This window comes from Balaenoptera borealis (genome assembly GCF_965194805.1).
Source record: "Balaenoptera borealis genome assembly, chromosome: 1".
In the NCBI taxonomy this organism is placed as follows: Eukaryota; Metazoa; Chordata; class Mammalia; order Artiodactyla; family Balaenopteridae; genus Balaenoptera; species Balaenoptera borealis.
This window is the reverse complement of record NC_138860.1, coordinates 186,926,247-186,943,747: the sequence shown is the minus strand read 5'-3', so window position 1 is coordinate 186,943,747 and position 17,501 is coordinate 186,926,247. Positions and strand designations below refer to the sequence as shown.

General features: G+C 49.8%; 1 protein-coding gene across 2 annotated transcripts in view; it reads left to right on the top strand.

The window, feature by feature from the left end:
* The first annotated feature begins 1,341 nt into the window (after positions 1–1,341).
* The window catches only part of PIK3CD (phosphatidylinositol-4,5-bisphosphate 3-kinase catalytic subunit delta), a 50,994-nt gene continuing 34,834 nt past the window's right edge, over positions 1,342–17,501 (top strand). Inside the window, exon 1 of one of the 2 annotated variants that reach the window (XM_082352907.1) lies at positions 1,342–1,499. The gene's annotated coding sequence lies outside the window, so the exon portion shown is untranslated. The remainder of the gene's footprint in view (positions 1,500–17,501) is intronic. The other variant, XM_082352906.1, reaches the window with a different exon arrangement.

Below are 17,501 nucleotides of genomic sequence, written 5' to 3'. Positions count from 1 at the left end.
ACCTTCCTGAGCCTCAGTTTTCGTATCTCTCAAGTGGGGATGATAAGATTTCTCTTGGGAGGCTATTGTCGAGATCAGAGATAACAGCGTGTGAAGCACATCTGAGCACTTGGCAGGTCTCCCGTCTTGCATATTACAAAGCATGATCTGACTAGCTGTCAGCAAATACGTATTCAACGAAGAGTTCCTTTGGATGATGCAAAAGCGTTCCTCATCTGACTGTTTCTTACGACCAGCTCTGAAAATCAGTAAGCAGTGTTTAAATTGCAACCAGGCAAAAGCAGGGCTAGGACAGATGTTCGGAAACATCCAAACCTGCCATCAGATTTTCTCTCTGAAATGTCCATTTCTCTTCCGGCTTTTGACAGTATCGCCCTGGAGTGGTCCTGGCCTGGGGTAGGAGTGAGGCTGTGAGCCTCAGATGTTCTGTTGGGAAGGATGTACACTCCTGGGGACAGACCCAACATTCTCTGCCAAAGAGACCCATGGTCCCTCCTGGTTCCTCCACAGGTATCATCCAGTTGAGAGATCAGAGCCTGCAGCCTAGATCTTAGAAAACTGGGACCACTTAGTAACCCACTCTTGTTGCCCAAATTCTCTCCCCTTTCCTGGCTAGACACAGAACCGCCTGCTGCTTCCGTTGCTGTAGCTAGCACTGAGCCCAAGATGGTCCTGAGAGGCCAGGGAATCTCTTGGATAGAAAGAGCCTCTTCCCAAGCCTCAGTGTCCTCATCTGTCCAAGGGAACCAAACAGGTGCTTTACCTCCCAGGCTGGGTTGGGGAGGGTCCTTTAAGTCATTTGATTAAGCTATTGACTGGCTCATCCCCCATCACATCCTAGAAGGATCTGAAGCCACTACTGTAATCTGGGGCGGGGCGGGGCGGGGTTGTGGGGGGGGGGCGTTGACCCCCAACCCCCATGCTCTTTACCCATCAAAGCCTGGAGGCCACCGTTTCCCTCTAGGGCTGAGCAGAGTGGGACTTTGAGCTCCAAGCCCCGCCCCACTTACCCTCCCTCCAGCCCAGTTCCCTGCACTTGGCTTTGGGGGCGCTCCTGGCTGCCTCCAGCTTTTCTCCCGCCACTGTTGAAATTCTTTAGTGTGTGAATGTGGAAGGCGTGGGGCTCTTATGGGTTCTTAGGACCTTTATTTGGTTGTTTTCTTTTATATATAAATACATATAAACTTGTTTTGAAGAAGGTCAAGGTGCAGCTTCCAGAGGCCCTGGAATGATGCCCCTCCACCCGCAGACGGGGTGGGGACTTGGGGGGCGGGAGGGGAGGGCGCAGCGGCAGGAGAAGCGGCGGGAGGACCTGTTGTTTTTCCTGTTGCAAGTAAAAAGGAAACAAAGTGGGAAGTGGAGTGTGCGGGCTGTCAGCAGGCGGGGCGCCCGTACCGCGCCCCGCCTCCCTCCCTCGAGGCTCACTCGCGCCCAGCGCCGTCGCTCCCAGCGGCCGCCGGCCCGAGCCGCCCCAGCCCCTGCCAGCCGCGCCGGGACCGGTAAGCGCTCGCCTCTGGCTGCGTCTGCGAGGTGGGGGAGAGGACCGGGGCCGGGGACATCGGGGGACCCCGGGGAGCCGCGGGACCGGCTTGCGGACTTCTCCCGGCGCGTACAGCCCGTGCGCCCGGCTCTGTGCGCCCGCCCGCGTCCAGCGAGCCCGGGACCTGGGCCAAGGCTGTGCGCGGGGTCGGGGCCGCCCCCTGAGCGTCCGCCGAGAGGGGTGCGCCCAGCTCCCCTGCGCCTGGACTGCTTGCCCCGCGGAGCGGGATGGGGGAGCTCCCGGGCCCGGCGGCGGGGTGCGGGCTGCGCTCCCAGCGGCGGTGCGGCCTCGCATGCACCCGCCGAGGCGCGGGGAGACGGACAGCGCTCAGCCGCGTGCGCCCTGTCCCGGGCGCTGGCGAGCGGGACCCCAGGGCGCCCCGGCCGCGCCGCGGGGTGCAGGCTACTCTCCTTAACGGTGGTGCCGCCCCCCTGCTCCCGTCGAGCGGTGGGGAGAGGGGTGCGCACACGTCCCCGGCGCCCTGGCCCGGCGCGCCCTCCCCAGCTCTGGTGAGCGGGGCCCTGGGCTGGAGAGCGGCCGGGGAGGACGTTGCCGGGCGCGTGGACGCGCGGCCGGTCCTTCTCCGGCCCGCCCCGGCCGGGCTCCGGCCGCGGGCGCCGCTCACCGCGTGTTTACTAGAGCCGCGCGGCGGAGATCAGCCCCCGGATCTGCGGCTGGGCCCGGGTTACGGCGGCAAAACCGCCTTCAGCTTTGCATTTCCGGACTCTTTTTTTTTCTTTCTTCTTTTAAATACTCTTACCCGTAATTCAGCCTGAATGAGGCTTCTTCTTTTTTTTTTAAATCGCGTTTCCTGTTTTTATTTAGGCTTCGCCTTCTGCACCCCTTTCTTTGAGATCGAGGAGAGGGGAACAGGGAGAACTTTCTTGGGGACCAGGATGGGGGGCACTGCTTTGCCGTCTGCTCCCTGCTCCGGTGGGGAGATGGAGGTCCAGGGGGCCAGGAGAGGACTGATAGGAGGCCCCGAAAAGCGCGCTCCCGGAGGGGAAGCGGGTGGGGATGGGATTTCCGGGGTCGGAGTGGGGGGCGGCCTGGGGCGGCCCACGTACCAGGTTCTCGCGCAGCACCCTTGGGATCCCCCCAGTTTGCAGATGGAGCGCTTTGGCGCCCTCGGATGATTGAGCGGCTTTCACTTCGTTCAGGTGTCCCCTGGAAGGAGGGACCTGTGGGGTCTCGAACCCCACCGTACCATCAAGTGGGGCTTCTTCCCGCGGGCTCCTGCAGAGCCCCAGTGGACGCCACCCTGAGAAATGTCCTGCACGGTCACGTGTGTGTGCGGGGCGGTTGTGCCTTGGGGCCGGGAGCGGGTTCCTTCCCCAGGAATCTCGGAGCGAAAGGTTCACTGCTCCAAAGGGACTTTGAAACCGAGGACTAATCCCACCGAGCACTTCCCGAAGGGGTGCGCACCCCTGGAGTGACTGACAGTGCCTTGGTGTTCTTGTCAAGTGAATGGTACCACAGGGGACTCTTCCCCTCCAAAGAACTGACCGTTTTTACAGATGGTTTTCGGTTAACCATAGGAGCTGAATGATGTCTCCATTTTCACCGGAGGAAACGAAGGCTCAGAAAAGTTAAATAACTTCCCGACCCACACGTTTACAATTAGCTGATCCAGAATTCCGGTTCCTTCAGATGCCAAAGCGTTTAATCATCTGATGGTGTAGCTGCTTGCAGATGAAGGAGAATGTTTGCTAGTAGTTCTCTTGTTGTGGGGACGGGGGACTCGGGGTGTCCTTTCAGAGCCACCTGGATACTCTCCTGTAAAACCCTACTACCGTTGCCCACCCGGTTTGATTGATGTGACAAGTGGGGACGAAGATTCTTCTGATTTAGCAGGCTGTCACCAAACACAAGGAGACAGGAACAGAGCTTTCTCTTCTGCTCTCTCTAGAGCAGAAATTGCCAACCCTTTAGCCTTTCCATGCCGTGCTGTGGCTTGATTTCTTGACTTTGAGGTTCTGTCCATCCTGGCTCATGAGAGCACTGCCTAGCACATGTTGAGGTTGATTCTCTTTTGGTGCTTTCACCAAAGTAATGGAAGACGCCCTGGAGTGTGCGGATTGGGTGGGAGGATGGGGTGTGCTCTCAAAACCTAGTCGGCAGTTGCCAGCTCTAAAGACAGCCAAGCTTACCTCCTTCTGAGCTCCACTCCCCTCACCTTCTCCACCCATGTTTGGAAACAACGCTGGCCACTCCACGAATATAGCTGTTTCTGGAATTAGGGCAACTGCCCCAGAGGCCCTCCCGGCCATGCCGATGCCCTTTCCCAGCAGGATAAGCTGCATTTCTGCAGCCTCGGTCCATGCCCGGGGAGGGCACATAAAGCATATCTTTGCATGATGCTGCGGGCTCCATCCCTTCTCTTGCTTTATTACGTTTAGCAAGTGTTTACCGTGATCCCCCGGGGTGGAGGGGGGGGCGGGGGGCGGGCCAAGGGGTTGTGCTAACAACAAGGCAGGCAGGCAGGGCGGGTACCAGCCCCCGGGGGAGCTTACACGGCACAGACAATCCACAAATAGAGACCAGCCTCAGACCCAGTTAGCCTTTGTGCCTGGTAAAGGGAGATAGTGGGGGTGGGGGTGGGGGTGAATGGGGGGATGTGAGGGGTTAGTTCCTGCTTCACCTTGTTTTTCTTCAATTGCACAGTTAAAGGGAGAAGTGAATGTGCAACTTATGAAGCAATTCCCCTTTGGCTGGCTTATTTTTCAAAACCATTTTTGTTTAGAGAGCAGTTTCCTCCCTCCAGCTGCTTCTGTGGGTCTGACCGTGGGGCTTGGGGCCCCATCAAATGTTTCCTTACCGTGGGGCCTCAGAAGAGCTCTTTCAGCCACTCTCCAAGGAGCCAACACGTTTCCCAGCCAAGCTGTCGGAGGGGCAGGTCGGGAGGGCAGCGCTCTGGGCGGGTCAGGGAGTGTCAGTGCCCTGCTGTCTGGGAGTGAGACGCGTGTGGTAATTAACCACCAGCCAAGGATGGCTGGAGCCTGACTGATTTGAGAGGGAGGAAAACATTCTCGTCTTGGTGCCACTGCCAGCGTTTCAAAAATGACAAAGGTTGCACAACTCCTCTCTCCTTACAGTTAACGCTAAAACTGAATTTTCTATTTGGTTGGTGGAAATCCCCTGCAATCATATCAGAAATGCTGCCAATTTCAAGATGGAAAAAAAAAAAAAATTAAAAGCCCGGGAACCTCCCTCCTCACTCTCTCCTTGCAGACAAACGCTGACTCTCTTTGGGTCATTCCAAAATATGGCCCACTCTCCCCTCCCTGCGGGTCGGCCCGGTCCCTGGGGCCTGAGGCCGGCGCTGCACCAGCTTGGTGTGTAGGAGAACCCCCCACTCCCGCCCCAGAAGGGGTGACCTCACCCGTTCAGAGAAGGCTCTCTGTGCTTCTCCTAGAAGTGGGTGCTTTCCAAGCCCACCTACTTTCTGAGCCAAGAGGGAGTGTTGGGAGTGATGGGTGTGGCTGTTTCTAAAGTGGTATTTCAGTTCGCTTCTGTTTCACTCTCTTTGGGGGAAATCGCAAGCCTCAGAATCCCCAGTTGTTAACATTGAAATAGCAATGTTACCGCCAGTCTTAAAGATTTCATATATTCGTGGGTAAAGTGCCAGGCACACAGTGAAACACATAACGTCTGTCAAGGAGCTGGTGTGTAGAAGGTGATCTGTAAGTGATTGATTATTTTCCCACTATCCCAACGTAGCCACTGCCAATTTGGGTATCTTTTCCTTTTTTAAAATGTGCATTTTTAATTGTGACTAGTAGGCATGTGCTCTTTTATCTTAATTTTTATGTTTCAATTGTGGTAAAATATATATAAAATTTACTGTTTTGACGTACATTCACCTTGTTATGAACCATCACTACCATCCATCTCCAGAATTCTCTTGTCTTGCAAAATTGAAACTCTTTACCCCTTAAACCCTAATTCCCTATACCCCTTTCCACCCAGCCCCTGGAAACCACCATTCAACCTCCTGTCTCTGAATTTGACTACTCTTGGTATCTAAGTGGAATTGTACAGTATTTGTCCTTTTGTGACTGGCTTATTTCACTTGGCATAATAGCCTCTAGATTCATCCATGTTGCAGCACGTGTCAGGATCCCCTTCTTTTTTAGGGCTGAATAATATTCCATTGTATGGATGGACCACATTTTGCTTATCCAGTCATCTATCAATGAACACTTGGGTTGCTTCCACTGTGGGGTTATCTTGAATAATGCCACTTTGAACGTGGATATACAGATATCTGTTTGGGTCCTTGCTTTGAATTCTTTTGCATGTATAACCAGAAGTGTAATTGCTGGCTCATATGGTAATCCTATACTTAATTTTTTGAGGGGCAAAGCATGTGCTTTTGTAACTTGCTTTTACACTTAACATGGGCACATTAGCATTTTTCCACATTGCTTCATCACCTGGCCATCCTTTTATTGACGGTATAAGTGTCCTAATGCAGAGACACCATTATTTTCTTGGTCATCCTCCATTGTGGGACATTTATGTTGCTTCCAGACACACACACACACACACACACACACACACACCCCACTTTTGAAATACTGTAACGGATATTTTCAGGTATCTGAGTTTTCACGAATTATCACATTAAAGGCATTGACCATTTTCACAAATTATCACATTAAAGGCATTGACCATTTTTATGGCTCCTGAAGCTAAATGTTTTTCCAAGAAAGATAGGACCAGTTTATCCCAGTGATATATAATAGTTTCATGACACTCTTGCTGGCATTTAAAATAATATTGGAAAAAAATGTTTTACTAATAGGCCTAAAAGTTAGTCGTCTTAAATGTGCTTTGTTTTCTTTCTGTTTTTTTGTTTGTTTGTTTTTGCAATGAGACTAAATAGCTTTCTTTTTGGTTGCTAGCTCTATGTACAGCATGAGGTTTGCTGCAGTGTAATACAGTAGTTAAACCCTTGAACTCTGGAATTGGATGGAACTCTGGAATTTAAACTGTAGTTTCTCCACAACCCTGCTGTGTGACCTTGAGTAGATTACTTACCTTCTCTGATCCTCGGTTTCCTCTTCTATAAAGTGAAGCTAAAGGGACCTATTCTTAGGGTTGTGTTAAGGATTAAGTGAGATAAACTAGATAATGAACATCACCTAGCACATAGCTGATACTCAGTAAACACTAGCTGTTTTCGTTATTATCATTATTTTAACAAGTCCCCATTCACTCTCACGATTCACCTTGTTTCTGCAAGGAGAGACGGTTTACATTTAAGCCAAAGGGATCCATTTTTCTGCTGTAAAGTTAGCCGATCCTAGGAGGAAGCTGACAGCCCCTCTCTATCGAAATGGATCCTTTCGCTGGCTGTCTGGCTGGCTGCATTTGGGTGTGAGCCTCCCTGGGGCAAATACATGAACCGATGCCAGGTGATGCTTAACCTCGCTGAAAGGCAGGGCTGTAGGGGGCTGCAGGACCCTGTGCTCTACGGTACTGTTGCCTCCATAGAGTGGAAGTGGGGGTAAAGGCTTACAAATGGTGGAGTCCAGAATTCATCTTGGTGACTGTTCTGCATCCACATCCTGATGCCCCTTCATGCAGTTTGGGAAACTGAGGCAGGTGTTTCAGGTGTGGGACTCTGGGGGCTTTGGCACCAGCTTGGGTTGCTGCCCATGAAGCAGGCTTTTGCAGCCCCTTGGAGTAAAGAGGCCTCCATGCTCCTCTCAAGTGGGCATCAGGTAGCCTCAGGTGAGGGGGGATGTAAGTTCAGCACACAGATTATTTATCCATTTTAATGCATGCATTTTCCTCTTTGCTGCTGATCTGTGTCTGAGGAGGAAGTTAATAAAACCAGGGTCTTGGTCTCAAATAAACAGCTTCGTGAGAAATTTCTTCAAAGGGGAAAAAACACAAGAAAACCCCTAACTTTCCCCTTTATCTGTCCCTCTCAAAAAACTCCATTAGAAAACATTTCTCATGTTCAGAGCCAATGAAAAGGTGAGCAAAACCACACCTCCTGTTTCTGATGGCTCTTGGGTCCAAAAGCCGGCTCACTGGGTCATGAATCTTTTTTCCCTATTGTGTGGTGTGACGAATATTTGAATACTACAGGTCATCTACTGTCATTGGGAAACCAGTGATGAAGCGTGGTCTATTTTTAAATTAAGTGCAACAGCACATCTAATATGTGGCAGCTTCGTAAGATGTGTGTGGCTTCATATTTCCAGCGGGAAGCACAGTGGGAGGCACAGTGTTTTGAGAATGGGTAGAAAGGAAGCCTTATGTTCGCGTCTGAAGCAAGAACTTTGGGACTTCCCTGGCGGTCCAGTGTAAGACTCAGGGGGCACGGGTTCGATCCCTGGTCAGGGAACTAAGGTCCCAAGTGCCACTCAGCCAATTAAACAAACAAAAAAAAAAGCCGAGCTTTAAAATTGGACAGAAGTTCAGATCTTGGCTTTGACCCCTAACACATAGTGACCTGGACAAGTTGCTTAACCTCTCTGAGCCTCCAGGTTTTCACCTGAAAATTGGGATAACAGTAGCTCTTTTACTGGATTGTCGTGAGGATTAGAAATAAGGAAAAACCTGTACTTGGTAATGGGCATCCAAAAGTTGCTGTTTTTGCCAGTGGATGAATGAATCTTTGCAGCCCACGCTGTAGGAGTGAATGGATTTTAAATGACAGGTATCTTTGTCATAAGTCATTGAGGTTTGCTTGCATGCCAAGGTTTATTCAACCACTATCTTATTTGACCCTCCCATGAATGATCTTTTTGGAATGCACAGGTTGTGTATTAATAAATACCGCCATTTTACAGATAAAGGTTGGAATCGCTTTGTCCTTTGTTATCAGCCTGTTCCTCTCAGATGTGCCAAAACCAGAAGGTTTAGTTTTTTCAGCTTTTTCTAACCCTTCAAGGTCTGAAGGAGCTTGGAGGACAGGGGCTGAGGAGGGAGGAGGTGAGGTCTTCTAGTGAGGTCTGCCATCAAGTGGCCTTGGCCATGGCAGTGGGCTCTGGCTTGGCCCTGTCACCTGCAAGCTGCAGCAGCGAGACAGGGGTGCCCAAGTGGGCAAGCTGCTCTGGAGGCAGCTGTCCCAGAAGCCCTTGTGCTGCAGGTTTGTGGGAAAGTGGTTGGGAGATGGCTGGGCAGCTGGCAGTGACCTTGACCCTCACGGACTGTGCTTCTCCAACTTTCCCACCCGCTCTTCCTGCCAGAGGAGATGGGATTCCGACCCTAGCCTGCAGCAACCCACCCCAACTGTGACCTTGCTTTGAAGCTTCAAGTTTTATTTTTAACACTAACATTAATTTTACATTCTATTCCATGATAATCCATGTTTGTTTTGCTATGAGGACTATTTCTCCCTTACTTGAGTCAGATGGATGCTCTGGGAAGATGTTTATGTTTTTCCTGCGGCTTCCGCTACTCCCAGCCCAGTGCCTTCAACTATAGCTTGAAAAACATAGATTAAGGCAAAATAGCGATTAGATTAGACGCAACTGTGACAAGAAATGTCTAGCTTCATAAGAGCCCTTTTATCCTACGTGATTCATTGGTTGAGTAACTGCAACTTTGGTTTACGTACCTAATTAACATGCTACACCTCGAATCTAAGCATTTTATTTTAACTTAAAACATCGATGTACGTTGATGTACTGATGTAAGGCCAAGAGCTTTTGTTTGATCGGTTCATCATTCTTACGTAAGGCGTGTCGACCTTGTCAATTTTTATTCTTCTCCCCTATCTCTCTCTCCTTTTTTTAATATTTATTTATTTATTTGTCTGCACCGGGTCTTAGTTGCGGCACACGGGATCTAGCTCTCTGACCAGGGATCGAACCTGGGCCCCCTGTATTGGGAGTGTGGAGTCTTAACCACTGGACCACCAGGGAAGTCCCTCTCCGCTATCTTTTACAGTTGCTTTGCTCAGTCTCATTCAACGGAAACTTTTGTTTTAGTGACTTGTCTTTATTATTTCTAAAGCAGTCAGTTCCGTCTTCATGGAAACAACTCTTTCTTTTTACACACCCGGATTTCATCCACTTATCCACTTACCACGTTGTGTCATTACAAAGGTGAACAGCTGGCATGGGTATATCTGGGCACAATCACAGCCAGCTCTTGCAGAGACCAGGACCTGGCAGCCTGGCACCCCGAGTGGTCAGCATGAGTGGTCAGGATGTCTTCAAGAGCAAGTGCAGAGCGTGGTTGCCCTGACTCTGCTAGGGAGAGGTCAGGTAAGACGTCGGAATCACAGAGCCTGGGCGAGGGGCGGGGTTTGACTTAGAACTCCCATCTCAACGACACCAGCCCCTCACTCTGAGACGAGCACGGCAAGCTCTAGAAGGGAGGCCTTTCACACCAGTTTCTTTTTCTGCAGATCCAATCAGCAGCATTTGTACTAATGAACCTTGCTATTGGCCAGCTCTGAATTGCCACCTTCATTGCTCTAACTTGCTCTGTCTTTGTCTAATAATAATAACAACACTGACACTTCTGTAGCCCCCCACTCTGCTAGGCGGTGTTCTGGGCACTTTGAAAATACTAATTTATTCTTTTAAGCACTCTTGCGATCTCTGTTTTACAGAAGGGGAAACTGAGGCACAGAAAGGTTTAGTAACTTCCGTAGGTATGACCCAGGAAGTGCCTAGGTAATACCTAGGCACTTCCTGGGTATTGCCCTAGGAAGTGGCAGAGCCTGTTCCTAACCCCTGTCCTGTACTGTCTCCAAATGTGGCCACCTATTTCCCAGGAGGAAGCATTTATTTGGGGCAGGGGAATCTGGATCCCAGGTGGGAGGAGGGCTGAGGCCTCTGGGAGTCCATTGGCTGTGCGGAGGAGCTGGGGTCCAGGCAGCCTTTCTCTTCTTGCTGGTCCTTTGTCTGGTGGAGTGTCTTCCTGGGATCTGTTCCTCTACAGAGAAGTGCCAGGAGGATGCAGCTTCCGGTACCCAGCTTGGCCCCAGCCTGCCCAGGTGGCGCCCATTCTCCCCCTCTGTACAGAGGAAGCAGGGCCTGGCCTCTGAAATCTCAACTGCTTCCTTTCCCCAACTCTTGAACCTTTTGTGGGAAGTCCACCTAAGGGTCCTCAAGCTAATGGGTGACACAGTCAGGGCATCGGGACTCAGGTGTCTTCTTGACCAAGTGGCCCCAGTCTGGTTCCTTTGCACTGACCCAGGAAAGGCAGTGTGGTACACTGGTAAGAGCAGGGCTCTGGGGTCAACCTGGTTCACACCTGCCTCTCCCATCACTAGCTGTGCAGCGTAACCTCCTTGAGCCCCACCCTCATCCTTTGTGAAACAGAGGGTCTGCCTTCAGGGCTACTTGTGATCATTAAATTCGAAAATGGACATAAGGCACCTAAAATGTGCCTGACTGTGGTAGACGCTCAGTGATGGGAGCTGCTTGCTGTAGCCCCAAAGACGGGCCTGATGACTGATGAAGAGGCTGTTGTTCTGAACTTATCCCAGAGGCTCCCAGGGCAGGAGCAGCCTGGAGACCTGGGAGTGGAAGGAGGAGGCACGGGGCCACCTGCCAAGGAGAGACGGACCAGGTGATGGCTGATGGAATGAGACGTTCAGAGTTCTGTGTCATCCCCAAGGCTTACAGGTTGTCTGCAGATCTAGGGTTTCATGACAACAGGAGAGAAGGACATGTAAGCCCATGGCTGGGTGGAGAAGGAGGCTGGGGGCTGAGCCTGGGAAGGGGGTACCGAGGAGAATGGAGTAAACTGCCAAGTAGCTGAGACCCTTATGAGGGGCACCCATCTCCATTGCCACCCTGAATGTGTGTGTGTGTGTGTGTGTGTGTGTGTGTGTGTGTGTGTGTGACTTGTTTGGGATCAGGAGAGAAGAGAGGAAGTCGAGTTTGTAGCTTTAAAAGATATTAATTTCTTGGGGGTCTTGAGATTGGGGTGGTCTACATCTTCCAGGTGTCATAGGCTGTGATTTTCCTAGATCATGCATGCGCATGTTTTTAATATATGTGCTATATGCTTTATAAGTGTGTGTGTGTGTATACTATATAGATTTAATTGTACAGAATCAATACAAGCTAGTTATGAAAAGTTTGTTAAAAATACAGATTTGCCAAAGGAAGAAAAAAAAATCTATCATCCACCTGCCCTAGAAATCCACCACTCAATGGCTTCTAACCTTTTTCAGATTTTAAATCCTTTTGAAAATCTGCTGGGGCTTCCCTGGTGGTCCAGTGGCTAAGGCTCCATGCTCCCAATGCAGGGGGCCCGGGTTCGATCCCTGGTCAGGGAACTAGATCTCGCATGCTGCAACTAAAGAGTTCACATGCCGCAACTAAAGATCCCGCATGCCGCAACTTAAAAAAAGAAAAGAAAAGAAAGGAAAATCCGCTGAAAAATCTCAGACCTTCTCCCCAGAAAATGTTCTTAGGAGAGCATTTGTGTGTATACTTTCATTAGGTTCCCCGGGCCCCCAGGCTCACCCTAGACTCTGGGAGGGTGCAGTGAAGAGCTCTTTGGGTCCGACCGCTGGCTTCTTCACATTGTGAGACTCTGACTCCGAAACCAACCTCAGAGGCTAGAGAGAGACGGAAGATTCTGACCACCCCAAGGCCTCTGTGAGACACACTTGTTCAAAGTCTGCTTTGAAGCTGTTTCTGTTTCCAGTCTTGACCACCTCTTAGATACGATGTACAAGTGTGCTCTGTGTCGTTCAAGTCCTTTTCTTTGCCCTAAATTCACTGCTCCTTCTGGGGGCTTTCAGCCAGGACCGGCTTTCCTGCATCATTGGGTGACTCCCCTGTAGGATCGGCTCATTTGCGGAGCCCGCCTGTCCTGTGGGACAGTTGCAGCCTGTGGGTTTGTGGCCCCCTCCTTCTGCGTGAGGGGCCTTGGCTTGGGCAGGTGGAAAAGCCAGCCCAGGAGAGCTGGGTGTCGACCATGGGTGGGTGGAATGGTCTCTGGGGGATGGGAAGTCAGGGACATGTCCAGGCCTTGCATGTTGGGCTCCAGGCGGCTTGAGACCCTGTATGATGAGCACACAGACCCCCTTTCACTGAGTGGGTGGGCTGGCGCAGACCACCCCACCCCATGGTGCCCGAGGCGTTGGTTCGCCTCCCTGAGACCTTAGCATGTGCTCTGCTCCAGGCATGGGGGAGGGGGCCCTCCACTTTTGAGAAGCCCAAGGCTTTTCCTAGTCCTGTGGGGAACCAGCCTCCCTTGGTGCCACTTCCCATTTTGGACAGTGACCTCGCCTGGTTTCCTCTCCCCTTTTTCTTTTTCTTTTTTTAATTATTTATTATTTATGTATGTATTTATTTATTTTTGGCTGAGTTGGGTCTTCGTTGCTGCGCGTGGGCTTTCTCTGGTTGCGGTGAGCGGGGGCTACTCTTCCTTGCGGTGCACGGGCTTCTCATTGCGGTGGCTTCTCTTGTTGCGGAGCACGGGCTCTAGGTGCGGGGGCTTCAGTAGTTATAGCGCACGGGCTCAGTAGTTGTGGCTCGCGGGCTCTGGAGCGCAGGCTCAGTAGTTGTGGCGCACGGGCTTAGTTGCTCCGCGGCATGTGGGATCTTCCCGGACCAGGGCTCGAACCCATGTCCCCTGCGTGGGCAGGTGGATTCGTAACCACTGCACCACCAAGGAAGCCCTCCTCTCCCCCTTTTCTAAGACAACAAGCTTTATTGAGATATAATTCACATGCCATAAAATTCACAATTCAGTGGTTTCTTAATATACTCACAGAATTGTGCAACCATCACCATAATCTATTTTAGAACGTGTTCATCACTCAAAAAAGAAACCTTGTACTCACTAGCAGTCACTCCCCAGTTCTCCCCAACCCCCCCTGCCCTAGGCAACCACTGGTCTACTTTCTGTTTCTATGGACTTGCCTGTTCTGGGCATTTCATACTCATGGAATCATACAGGATGTGGTCTTCTGTGGCTGGCTTCTTTCACTCAGCCTGTTGCTGATTCTTTAGGAACGTGTCTGACTCATAATTACAGTGGAGGAGTTGTTTGTACTGACTGTTTATTCAGTCGCAGGCATTGGACAGAGCCTCTGCTATACTAAGCCTGGAGCAGGTGCTGGGCCACACAGCAAGGAACACGGCAGCCATTAGTGTATTAGTTATCTATTGCTAGGTAACAAGTTATCCCAAAACTTAGCTTAAACAACAAACACTTACCATCTCGGTTTCTTTGGGTCAGAATCTGGGAGCAGCTGGGGCTGCAGGTGTATGTGGCTGGAGGTACCTGCCAAGGTTTTGATGTGTCAGTTCCTTGCCATGTGGGCTTCTTCATAGGGCAGCTTGAGTGTCCTTACAACATGGCTGCTGGCTTAGCCCAGAGTTAAAGATGAGAGAAAGAGAAAAGAGAAAACAAAATAGATGAGAGAAAGAGAAAAATAGATGAAAGAGAAAAATCGATGAGAGAAAGAGAAAAATAGATGAGAGAAAGAGACAAAGATTGCCCAAGACCGAAGCCCCACGGTCTTTTATAACCTAATCTAGAAGGTGACCTGGCGTCACTCTGCCATATTCTTTTGGTCACAACCCTGCTATAATGTGGGTGGGGGAGGTGCACAAAGGTGTGACTACCAGGGAAGGCAAGTACCTGGATATAGTTTCCTATAGAGAATGGTCCTTATGAGATCCAGGACCCAGCGGGCTCGTTCATGAAGGGCTTACGGTGCTGCCTCTGAATGAGCTTTGGGCCAGCTCTGAGTTCTCTGGGCTCCATGCTCTATTGAGGCCTCTTCCCTCTCCCCCTACTCTGTATTTGTAATTAGGGAGCTTGACATGTAATTATCTATAGCCTTGAACTTGGTTCTACCAGATTTACCCACTTCTGTTAGAATAATTTTTACAGATTCTTTCTCCAGGTATTTGTAAATTCTGTTTGCATTTCTATCGAATGGGTGAGCCAGTTTTTGAATTTCCTTTCATTCCCGTCGTCAAGAAGGGTATTGACTAGAACAGGCCCAGGACTCATCCCGGTGGTTTTGACCATTTCCCACCAGGGCACCTGGTCACATCATCTAACAGAGTCTCCGGAGACCCCTTCTTTTCCAAGTGGTCCGTAAGATTGTCTTGAGGGGCAGGACTGGGTCATGATAAAATGAGCATATATCATGCACAAAAAAATCGACTCTTGTGCCCTACAGGAGGTGGATGATTCATTGTTAGAAGCAGTTTTAGTTGTTGGTAGATGTGGGCTCTGATCCCTGCTCAGCCACTTATTGTGTAACTTTGGGTAAGTCTTGGGCCTCAGTTTCCTTAAGGAGATGATGATAATACCTACCTTGTGGGGTTGTTTTGATGATTTGATAAGATAAAGTCCCAGGTATGTACTGCTGCACAAACCACACCAAACTTAGAGATACCAAGTAACAAGTGTTTTTATTATGGGCATGGATTCCGTGGGCCAGGAACTCAGACAGGGCTGGACAGGACAGCTTGGCTGTGTTCTGTGGTGTCTGGGGTCAGCAGGGAAGACTCTCAAAGGGCTGCGGATTACTTGAACATCGGGTTGGGGGGGGGGTGCTGGAATCACCTGGAAGTTTCTTCACTTGTCTAGTTGCCTGGGCAGGGATGACTCAAAGGCTGGGCTCAGATGGGACTGTCAACCTGAGTGCCTGCACTGGCTTCTTTTTCTGGCTTGGGCTTCCTCACAGCATGGCGGCTCTGGGTCACACTTTCTTGATGCCAGAACTCCAACAACAAGCATTGGTGCTTGGTTCCAAACCAAAGTGGAAGCTGTATGACCTTTTATGACCTAAACTCTCAAGTCACTTAGCACCACTCCTGCTATACTCTCTTAGTCAAGGAGGTCAAAAGCCCACCCAGATTTAAGGGGAGGAGACATAGATGCCTTTTCTATGAGAATTGGCCACCATGTTTTAAAGGCTTCATGATAAATGTAAAAACATTTAGCATGATGACTGCCATGTTGTATGGGGCAGAACGTGTTAGCTGCCGTTCCCTCTGCTGCTGCCCACTTTTTTTTTTTTCACATCTTTATTGGAGTATAAATGCTTTACAATGTTGTGTTAATTTCTGCTGTACAACAAAGTGAATCAGCTATATGTATTCATATATCCCCATATCCCCTCCGTCTTGAGCCTCCCTCCCACCCTCCCTATCCCACCCCTGTAGGTGGTCACAAAGCATCGAGTTGATCTCCCTGTGCTATGCAGCAGCTGCCCACTAGCTAGCTATTTTACATTTGGTAGTGTATATATGTCCATGCTACTCTCTCACTTCATCCCAGCTTCCCCTTCCCCCCCCCCACCCCGTGTCCTCAAGTCCATTCTCTACGTCTGCATCTTTATTCCTGCCCTGCCACTAGATGCTGTGCACTTTGGTATCTCCCAGGTACTGACTGCTGTGGATCTGATTGTGTGACTTACACAAGCCCCCTGCCCCCGTCTTAACTAAATGATCTTTAAGCTGCAGCTCAGTAAATATGTTTAGTCTAATATTGCCAGATTCATTCTTTTTACCTTCTTCAAGTTTGGACCCAACTTTTAAAAATTTCCTAGCCCTTAGTTGAATTTCCTTACCCTCAACGGCTTCTCAAACACATCTAGAGGTTTTCACAAGGAGAAGAAGGTCAGTTTCCCGAGTCCCCCGGGGTATCTTTCATGAGCTTTGATGTGTGATTCACACAGTCCCCTGATGTTCCAGGCACCCTTTTTATCCCCTTACTCTAATTTTCTCAGAATAAAAATTCACAATTGACCTTTTCCAGAAACAGAGGAATAGCTTTTCTTCTCTAAAATGTATTAAAGTCTAAGACATCATGTCCTCCCACAAGGATCACATGCTAGAATTGAAAACCTAAGACTCACAGGAAACCGTGGTGGAATGCAGGATATAACCAGGTGCCCCACCGCGAGGTCCGGCTGGAAGCCCCCTACCTGTGCTGTCCCATTGCTCCTTACCTCTACTGGCCAAGTCGGCGATGTCTGGTGGCTCTTCTTTTACAGGGGAGGATATGGCTCTGGAGAGATCAGGACAGTCATCCGAAGGCAGATCTAACTCCAGGGCTGGTGCTCCTTCCTTTGCTGAGGAGATTCCCTGCAACCACGCGTGCTTTTGGGTTGACATGTTGCATTGCAGACTTGAGCATCACTTTTTAAATCTGTGCCTCCCCTCCCCCACCCCCAGATCACAAACTCTGGAAGCCTCAGTTCAGACAGACTTTTTTGGTCTAAGCTTGGGGAATTGGCAAAAGAAAGAAGGAAGCTCCAGATTCTAATTAACTTTGCTTTTTAACTACAGATGAGCCACTTTTTGAGTTACCTGGGGGTGAGAGTCTCAAAGATTAATGAAAATATGTAAAGATGGCAGGCAAGCAGGAGCCAGACACTCCTGTAATTAGGTTCCCTCATCCTTGTGCCTTGAGAGTAAAAAGATCAAGGGAACAAAAGGACAGGGGAATTATGTGAATAACTGTGGTAACTGTCTTCCGCCTTTGAGGAGGATTATTTTTCAGAGTCTTCCTGTTTTTCCCAATAGAACTTAAAACAAACATTTAACTGTTTGTTTTTTGTTTTTTTGGTTGTTGTTAGTTTCATCTTTTTTTTTTTCAGCTGTAGCCTTTTTAGTCTTGTCCCTACTCAGCTTTCTTACCTGACCACACCTAAAAATGCTATAGAGAAAGAAAAATGATTTTCCTTCTACCCTTCTAAGTTCTCCCCTGAGACCTTCCCACACCTGCCCCATAATAAAAAGACAGAGTAACAGAAGAATAACAAATTTAAACACATACATATGTATGGAAGCCCCCCAAAGATATGAGACTCAAAGAAGTCACCAGAGCAGAAAGCTTTTGTATCTTTTAGACAAACAATTTGTGAAGAATTGAAAAGACAAGGGGTTTGGGCTAGGGGTAGTAAGATGGTGAAGAAGTTAACAAGGTTTGGGACTTCCCTGGTGGCGCAATGGTTAAGAATCCGCCTGCCAATGCAGGGGACACGGGTTCGATCCCT